The sequence below is a fragment of the Ailuropoda melanoleuca genome, chromosome 3 (assembly GCF_002007445.2).
Source record: "Ailuropoda melanoleuca isolate Jingjing chromosome 3, ASM200744v2, whole genome shotgun sequence".
In the NCBI taxonomy this organism is placed as follows: Eukaryota; Metazoa; Chordata; class Mammalia; order Carnivora; family Ursidae; genus Ailuropoda; species Ailuropoda melanoleuca.
Window position 1 is genome coordinate 121,793,031 of NC_048220.1, and position 10,097 is coordinate 121,803,127.

Sequence of the window (10,097 nt, forward strand, 5' to 3'; positions counted from 1 at the left end):
CCCCAGTGTAATGATTGTGCAGTAAATAAGTGCTGAATTGGTAATTTTAGCTACTCAGGGTTCTGATGAGCCCTGGGGCATCATCAGGTGGTAAATCTTGCATCGGTAACTATCTTCCCTAAGAACACTGACTTACATTCCTCTAAATGTGCTTCTGGCCAACTGAACCCTGATACTTCCTGCCAAATTCTCCCTGGAGGACGTGAACCCCAGTTCTAACACCACAGGTGATCCCATTCAGACCTGTCTTGGTCCCTTTATGTAGGAAGGGGAGGAGGGGGAGGTGTTCCATTCAGTTTTAAGATGAGGAAACTGAGTCTCATAGAGGTTAATTTTTATGAATTTAAAACCAAACTGACTCCAGAGCTCATAATATTTCACTATATTGCATTGCAAATATAAAAATACAGTTTTGTAAAAAGCTAGCAGCCAGTAATGCAGTAACTGATTTTAGGGGTGTTTTAAGTGGTTGGGGTTACTCTGGCTGCTTGTGTGAAGTCTAATTTGTTTGGAACAGGACCCATAGTAACTGTTACATAAGTGTTTGCCATTTTCCATTGCCACAAGCATGGACTCTGAGCAGCTTAGATGTCATAAGTACATCATAATTCTCATGAGTACACTGCTATTTCCTGCATCAAGACTGAAGATGGGGACAATTCCTTTAAGGTAGAAGCAATTTTAAGCCAGTGAAAATTTCTGCAAACTAGAATAGGGCTTCTATGATGCTCAGTAAAATCACAATAATGTCAAGAAAGGAAACTATTTATATAAACCCATCTGTATAAAGCAAGATTAGATCTTTGTAGTACTCATTAACTTTGTTGTTGATCTTTTAGCCCTTGATACAGACTTCTTTATCTCTCCATACATAAAGATAACAAGTTATGAGAAGTTTGTGAATTGAGACTAAGACCTATTAGTGAATCTACATCATTTGGAAAAAGGCTTGACAAAAGTGACCCTCTAGAATGTCTATTAAGAAGGAATCTTCTTAGGAAAATAATAATATAAACAATGTTAAAGGAAAATTAAATTATCCAAGGTAGCACACATTTTTAAGTATCTTGAACTTCTCCAGTTAACAACCGAATGATAATATATAATCATGAGATCTGTTTCTTAAACCAGGTCCACAATAATTTCTACTGGGAAATTCTTCCTATTAATCTTCTTCCAATTTTTATGTTATTAAGATCCCAAAGGCTGCTAACTCCCAAATATTTTTTTCAACACAACCTAAAATTTTTTTTAATAGAATTTAAATTCTCTTTCTTACTAAGCCACACATCAAGCCATGTTCTTAAAACCAACTTAACTAGGAATAAAGATGACTTTTGGTCAAAAAAATTTTTTAGTAAATAAATTCTCTCTCTTACTGTCTCTACTTTCCTCTCTCTTTCTGATGTAATGATTTTACAATGATCATTACAGATTTTTAAATATTTTAAGACCCACAATCTCAGAATATGTCATAGAAACTTGTATTTTTGAAATTTTAGCTACAGCATTTACAAAATTGGTGAATAAATTAATAATTACTTATTTTGATTCTACAATGTGCTAATAAATTACTTCATGTTTAGGAAATTCATGTTTTTAAAGTCTTAGAAAATTAGATGGCTATTTTCTTGGCAATGATGAATTTGAATATTTGTGAATAAATCTTTTGTACAAATGAGAATCTCAAATGTCCCTGTTAAAAAAAAAATTACACACACACACACACACACACAGAGTTTATAAATCACCTGGCAGGTATTAATAGAAGCTATTATTTCAAAGATCAGTATTCAAAGAAGGTATGATTGAATTGAGAATGACAAATCAGGCCCAACGAACAAATAGATGGGGAGACTGATCCAAAGTAATCCTCTTGAAGAAATTTAGACTGGGTGAGGGTGCTGAAAGAACCTCAGAATCTTCAGTTACTCAAGTTTTATTTTACCTTCATCACAGCTGGTATTGTAGCACCCTTGCTGCAACAAATATAATACACTTAGTGGCTTAAAATGACACAAATTTATTATATGCAGGCCTGGAAGAAGTCTAAAATGGGTTAGCAGGGCTGTTTTCCTTCTGGAGGTTCTGGGGAAGAATCTGTTTCCTTGCCTTTTCTGGTTTCTAGAGGCTGCCCACATTCTTGAACTCATGGCTTTGTATTATTCCAGTTCTGCTTCCATCATTACATCTTTTTCTCTGACTATGACTCTCCAGTTGCCCTCTTATAAGGACCCTTATGGTTACATTGGGCCTACCTGATGGTACAAGATAATCTCTCATCTTAAAATCCTAAATATAATCACATCTACAAAGTCCCCTTCGCCATGTTTAAGGTAGCATATCAGGTTCTGGGCATCTTTGGACGTGTGGGCATCTTTGGGAGGACATTATTAGCCTACCATACCTGATGTTGCTTCTTGCAAAAGATTGCCAAACTATAGAAGTCAGTGCTACTCAGGAATCCATGACTTGGTATTTTATCTCAGACTTGTCTGGAGAGGTCAGTGTCCCTAAACAGGACACTATCAATCTCAATGTGGGATTCTTATGGGGCAGAACTTAGGACCTAGTGTGTACAATCCATTTTTCCCCTATGGCTTTGGCCGATGACATTTGTTAGAAACCCCACAAATGCTGAGAAGATGTCAGTGGTGATTGCAGAAGTTTCTCTCCAGGCAGCACGAACAGATCCAGCTCTAGGGATCCAGATCAGGTGCTCAAAGTCCTTTAGATAGAACATGCTGCTTACCAACAAACTGGCCAGGGTGCTTATCTAGATTAACAGATCTCCAAAGATCTAGAAACATGAGACAGAGGCAGATTCTATGCTGCTGATAACCAATATTCCCACTATTCTGAAATCTATTCAGCTAGTGTTCTAACAGGACAAGTGAGCATGTTCTGTGAGTCCTGGCATGCAGAATGCTAGCAACATTTCTGGAAACCACCTGGCCCACCACTTGCAAAGCATCCCATAGATTAGCAATAGCAGGAATCCCTTATTACCTTTACTGTAAACAAAAGTGGATCTTGGACCACCCAGTAGAAGTTGGAACCGCTGACAGTATATCGTGGGAAAGCTGAAACTATGAAGGAAAACACCATTGTTGCAGGAAAATCCACTGAGGCAGTGGATGAGGCAGGGAAGAAGGAGTACCCTGGCTTCTCCCTTCTTCCTATTTTCTAATCTACCACCATAGCCTGACATTAGCCAAACTCAACAGGAACCTAGTTGTCAATGGAAGCCTGAAAAGAAAACACTGCTTGCCAGAATACCCACACTCTTCCACCTCTCTGCAATACAGGAAGAGCAGGGAAAGGGCAAGCAAGGATCAACACAATAGCCAAATAACTTTGAGAAATATTGGGCTGAACAAAGAACAATTGATTTCTTAACCACAGGATTTTCCATATGCACTATGATTTTCCATGGAAAGGATATAGTATGTAGTTGAAAATGGAACTCTTTAATGCCATGTTCTGTGCATACCTGGTCTTAATCTCTTTATTCAAGGACTATCTTTTGAGAAACTCTATCTTCAGCTACACTAACCCAGGAAAGTAGGACTGATCTTATGGAAATTGCTCTGAGTTGGCTGCAAAAGTAAACTGTCTCTTAATAGATACCATCTACTCTCTTCTTGGGGGACGCAGTGAAGTCCAAGTATAAAAAGAGATAAGAAAATCTTTGTGGCTTTTTCTCTGCTTCCCCTAGGGGGCATATTAGAATTTGCTTTTTACTAATAATTCTTGCATCCAAGGCTCTGTCATTCTGGACTTTGAAGACTCAAACTAGAAATTAAACAGTCAAGAAAAATGAACCCTCTTCCAGGGCACTATTTGGGGGAAACCTAGCTTCTTATGGGCCCTTTACATTTGTTTTCAGCTAATACAATCTGGGGTGTTTTGCCAAGACTAGTCCACCTGCCAGAAATTCCACAGGCTGGTGAAGGCCAGACATGCTCAGGTAGTAGAAGAGGTAATGAAAATAAAAGGGCGTGCAAAGTGTGACGTTTTTCTGCATGCTTCTCTTACCATAGACACTTAAAAAAACAAAAACAAAAATAAAAAGTAATTACTGAAAGCTATCACAGCACGATTTGCTGAGTCACTGAATTAAGTTTTTTTTTTAATAGATCTGTTTATTTCTAGAGAACTGTTGATTTTTAATAGAGATGTTACTATTTGAATCCAAGTGAGGATTTTTGTCCACTTATACATCCAAAACTAAGGCTGTGTCAAATAGCAGTTACTATATGTCCGACACAAAGAAATTATAAGAAGAACAAAGTTTAAGGGAACTCTGAGCGTTATTAGGGCTCCTTAGTTGAAGAATTCATATGCTGAAAATATTACAAAAGAGTTTTAAACTCGGGATCCAGACAGATTTCATCCTGGCCCCCGTGTAGTAGCTGTGTGATCTGGGCTGGTCACTGATTATTTCTGATCTACAATTCTCTCATCTGGGAATTGAAGGCGAAAATGCATGTCCTATATTCCTTAGGTCATCATTTGGTAGACAAAATGAGATCATGTCTAGGAAAATATTTCTAAATTATCAACTGCTTTTCTGTAGAAGAGAATGGCCAAAGAAGGATGCACACTTTCTCTGGAATTATGCCAGTGACCTTAACATGCTAAGATACCTAAAAAATGAAATCAGCCTTCTTCCCTGTCCTCCGAGACATAAGCTTTCTACAAGTAGCTCATAAAATTAGTGCTTCACTGGAAATGAAATCTAGTTTAAGGAATATCAGCATTGAAAAACCTCTTGGAAGCCAGAGATGTTTTCTCTTTCACAATACTGTGAACAATATTCATGTGGTTTTAGAAATTACTCCAGTATGTCACATCTCTAGACTGCAGGGTTTTTTCTTCTGATTTTCCTAGAAATTTACCTTCACCACATCCCTGCTATGAATTATTCTCTTCTGCCTAAGCCACAGTCTTGATAGTAACCAATTGCTATTCCTTCACATATAATCCTCTGAGTCCTACAAGTGCCAGCATTTCATTAAACAGATCTCCTCTGATCTTAGAAACATGACAATGGGTCACACCATAAAGATGGAATTTTTCCACATCTGAACCGTGTAATAACATCAGAATTAACTTCAGAAATCATCTTCTGTAATGGTTTGTGAGATTTTTTATTAGCACAAAATTTTTGTAAACTTAGATCTTGGGTAGAGTGCCATATATAAAATAGATTTGATCAAAACTGCCTTGAATAAAGGGGGGATAAAAAGAGGGGCAGAGCTCTAACATATTACTCAGTCTCTTTGTTTCATTGCAGATGCTAAGGTTCCATTAATCCATTTGAAAACCACTCTATATAGTCCAAATCCCCCTTCCCTCCAGAGCTTTATTCTCTTCTACAGTAACCACCAATGGGTTGTTCAACCTTTCAGTATTTCCAGTGATGTCCATCCTCCCAAGGAAGGCCATCCTATTTTTAGACAGCTTTGTTTATTTAGAAATAGAAAGTTCATTCTTTTGTTTGTTTCCTTATAACTTCTATGTTGAACTAGAACAAAATTAGATTGTGCTATATTCCATGTATCTGAATCAATGATCATATTTCTCTGAAAAAAAAATTTACAAACTAAATATTCTGACGTTTTTCAACTTCCTCATAATGTGAGAATATATAGTCCTAATTTCTGTTCAAATCACTTTCCTTTGGGTTTCCTTTAGTTTGTCAATGTCAGTTTAAATTTGTGTGCCCAGAACTATGTACAGTAATTCCTGTCCTGGTTGCAACCATCAGCTCTCTCATTTTGAACATTTTACTTCTGTTAATATGGCCTGCATTTGATTTGGAGGAGACTCATGGAGCTTAGTCAACTAAATCCCTGATATCATTCTTGAATATGCTACTGCAGAACAGTATCTCTCATATCTTAAACTTGTAAAAATGTTTTCATGGCTTCATATGGTTATTTTCCTTTGTTGTCACTTATGAAGCCAACTACATGGTTCTGTTAGAAAGATTTCCATGTTCTTATCACTTATAGGATCCACTTTGTAGGATTTGGTAAACCAACAACCGTATATTGTTCACATTTTATTCTGCAATCACAAAGACACCGTCTTCTTAATTTTCTGTAGATCTTTATTGATATAAGTTCTGTTGCCCAAAAAAGCTGGTTATTATTTTAGATCCAAACTATGTAATCATGGCTAACCATTTATATATGACTTAACTTTTCTACTGTAGAATTTTTTAGGATTGAAGACGGTTGACTATCAGCCTGAAAGGATAGGAAACCTACTAAGTTGATTATGTTATTGTCCAATGGTCTTGAGTGTGTAATTTCAAAAATCTACCCCCAAACCAAGGGTTTTAGATTAATTTTTCAGCAACAGAAGATCAGTCTGAATTTTCATTTTTCCCTAGGAATTTTTTCAACTTTGTGGGTTCCAGCCAGATACTTTGCCTTCCTTGAACATATTTTCATGTGGTTTTATAATATTTATTCAACATTATTTTCCATTAGTTCTCTATTTTTAATTGTTGGTAACCATTTCAGTGTGTAGCTATTACATGGTGTAGAACTGATTTATCCACGTTAATGTCTGAGAAGACCATGACCCATTTTATTTGCTGCGTGGTCAGCCCCAGTATTCATGGCAGGTTTTCTGAATATTTCTGATGAAGTCTTTAAGCACATGTAATTCTGAAAACACATTCCCATTTAGTAAGACTTATACCGGATGGTAAGCCCAACATGGCAAAATGTTTCTAAAAAATTCCATAAACATTAAGCATATTTATGTCGTAGCATTAAGTTTGGTCAATTTGAAACTTACTGTATTGTAGTATAAGAGGCATTTTGTTTGCTTGTGTTTACTTTCCCAGGACTAAATGCGTTTTGGTTAACCACAATGGCAAACTTAGTCAAGACATTTATGTCAACAAATCCTACTGCTTAACAAAGTCACATTCTTAGTTTCTAGGACAGCAGACTGGATTCTAAGTAATAAGGTGTTTATAAGGCATGCTGTAAATCTGGGACTATAAACATGTCTACTTTTCTGTTAAACTTGCTGCTGTGCATGAGGTACAATAAGCTCTCTTTTCAGTTTTACGGTGGCCAGTATGTTGGCTTGGCAATCCTGATTGCTGTTGATTCTGCTGTTCCCAAAGCCTCCTGCCAAGCTCTTGACCCAAGTCACGCTCCCTGGTGATGTCATAATGCTGCTAAGAATTTGCTCATTCACTGTACCTGCAGGGATGCCCCAGGAGTCACATACCTCCTCTATTAGTCACACACTAGTTGGAGAATAACATCATGAAAAAAGCAGGGCCTTTCCTTCCCCTGATTTCAAAGGTATCACATTTTTAGGTCTTTCATAATGAGCCTATAGATGATATAGTAAGATGACTATTACCTTTACATAAATTATTTTTAACACGGCTTTTTCTCGGGTTAACAGTATACTTTTGTCTTTTTGACAAGAAACAAGATTTTCTCTGCATTTATAAACAAAATTTATTTCAATTCAACACATATTCATGAAACACAGTGCCTGGAATTTGAGATTATCATCAAGTTATTGATGCAAATATCTGTAGGAAAAGAGGAGAAACTGGTAGTAGATCAGAGTATTTAAATTTCATAATGTCAAATATATGTATTTGGAAAAATCTGATCAATTAAGTTCTTCACTTTTCACCCAAATATTATTATATAGATATACCTTGCATCTTGCCTTACTTTACACTTGATTCCCTCACCCAAGTGCTCATAGTATAATGTTCCAGAGATCCTGTTAGACCTAATATTAAAAACAAAAACAGTCCCTCAACAAAAATCTTCTTAAAATCCACTGGTTTTGAGCTCAGTCCCAAACAAATAGCTCTTGTATTTGTACACTTCTTGTTTCTCAGATGTACACTACCAAGATAACATCAGTGTTTCAACCAGGCATGAACAATGACCCAAATACAAATGACTAAAAACCACAAGTTAAGTTTTCATGGATTGTGAGAATTGGAGCTTATCCTCTACCTTCGATATGTCAGAATCTTTCCTCTGACACTTCATTTAGTAAAAGAGTTTTTTAGTAGAAGATTTTCCTCTGCTACCTTCAGGAAAAAACTCTATCAGTAGCTAAACTTTTTAACTAAAGGTTTAGAGGCTATTTCTAGAAAGTTCCTTGAGTTACTTTGTCCACAATTATACCTACATATTTGACATTCAATTTGACAATTAACTTGAATTAAGCGAAAATAATTTTCTTAAACAGTTTTTCAAATTTCAGTGATATAGACATTTTACAAAAGGAAAAATGTTCTTGTGGATCCCGCAACATTAAATTATTTTTATCATGATGTAATCAAATCTGTTGATTTCATATAATAAAACCTAAGCACCTCTCGTGTTCCCCCGGTGCCTCAGCCCAGATGGGCACCTGAGCCCATGGCACCTACCCTACTCCCTGGACCTCCCAGAGGTGCGGCGCTGCCAGACCAGAGCTCCTTGTGACACGTTTTCCAAAGGGTTGGTGAAGACAAGAGCGGGGTGATATTGGACAAGCTTCAGCAAGCACTATCCAATGGGACATGGACTCCATTTAATCAGTTGACTGTCAGATCCATCGTGTCTGTGTTTGAACCAGTCTGGCATGAACTTCATGAAGTTCACTGGCATCTGTAAGTACATCACAGACTAGCAGAACGTCTTCAACTCTTATGACAAGGACAACTTTAGGATGATTGACAAGAACAAGCTCAGGCAAGCACTCTCGGGGTACCAGCTCTCTGACCAATTTCAGGACATCCTCATTCACAAGTTTTACAGGCATCATGGGGACAAATTGTTTGATGACTTCATCCAAGGCTGCATCTTCTTGCAGAACCCAAGATCAGTGAAAGTGAAGTTCTGTGGCCTGCTAAGTGCAACACTCCATGATTTCCTTACCAACATTGACCGATATATTCAGGCACTATTACCATACCTATCAGGATGGCTGGATTCAGGTGTCATATGAACAGTATCTGTCCATGGTCTTTGGCATCTTATAACATTAGCTTTTGCAAATATCGAGTGACTTACAGAAGGAAGACTAAAAATGCCAAATCTTCCTACATACTGTTCTTCCTTTAGATTGTATATAATTAACATTTGAGGATCTGACTGTACATATGCGGATAAGCTAATTAAGGTTTCTGCAAACGTAACAATAGTTATAATCATTATTCACATACAAACATTTGATTTGAGACTGTTCAGTTGTCCCATGAGGTAAGATATAATAATGTTTCAAGGATCCTGCATTAAAAAAAATTTATCATGTGAATTTCCAGATAGCTCTAGTTCTATAGTAGAAATACTTTCATTAGCCCTTAGGAATTTTAAAATAATACGGAACTTACAGAGGCTTTTATGTGCCTTACATTTTTTTAGAAGATTTTATTTATTTATTTAAGATAGAATGAGAGAGAGAGAGCACAAGCAGGGAGAGAGGGGCAGAGAGAGAGGAAGAAGCAAACTCCCCACTGAGCAGGGAGCCTGATGCAGGCTTGATCCCAGAACCCTGAGATCATGACCTGAGCTGAAGGCAGATGCTTAAATGACTGAGCCACTCAGGAGCCCCTGGGTACCTTACATTTTTAAAATAAGGTTTAGTATATTTGTTTAAATATGCAACTTAAGCAATAAAGCAAATGCACCTCCTGTCCCATTCCCCAAAAACCTAAACAAATGCAAAAGCAAAAATAAACTCATGCCATCCATAAAATTCAATATTAATTTAATGTGTTACAATGTTGCTTTAATGATACAAAATTACTACTTGCACTATGAATATAATAAACTTTTTATTATCACTACCCTATATGCTTCATGTAGACTGACCCACGTCTGGTTTTTCCTCACCATTTTGAAATCTTAAAAAACATTTGGAGAGAAAATGCATCAATGATCCTTGTTAATAAGGACGACCTTTAAGGTATTGAGCAGAACAAAATGTACAATACTTTTACACTGAAAACTACAAAACATTAGTGAGAGAAGTTGAGAGGGGGTAAATAAATGGAGGATATACCATGTTCGTTGACAAAAAGAACCAATATGTAAAAATCCACT

At 36.7% G+C, this 10,097-nt stretch overlaps 1 pseudogene; it reads left to right on the plus strand.

Moving 5' to 3' along the window:
* Positions 1–8,429: 8,429 nt before the first annotated feature.
* On the plus strand, positions 8,430–9,034 carry LOC105237743 (annotated as a pseudogene).
* Positions 9,035–10,097: the final 1,063 nt, after the last annotated feature.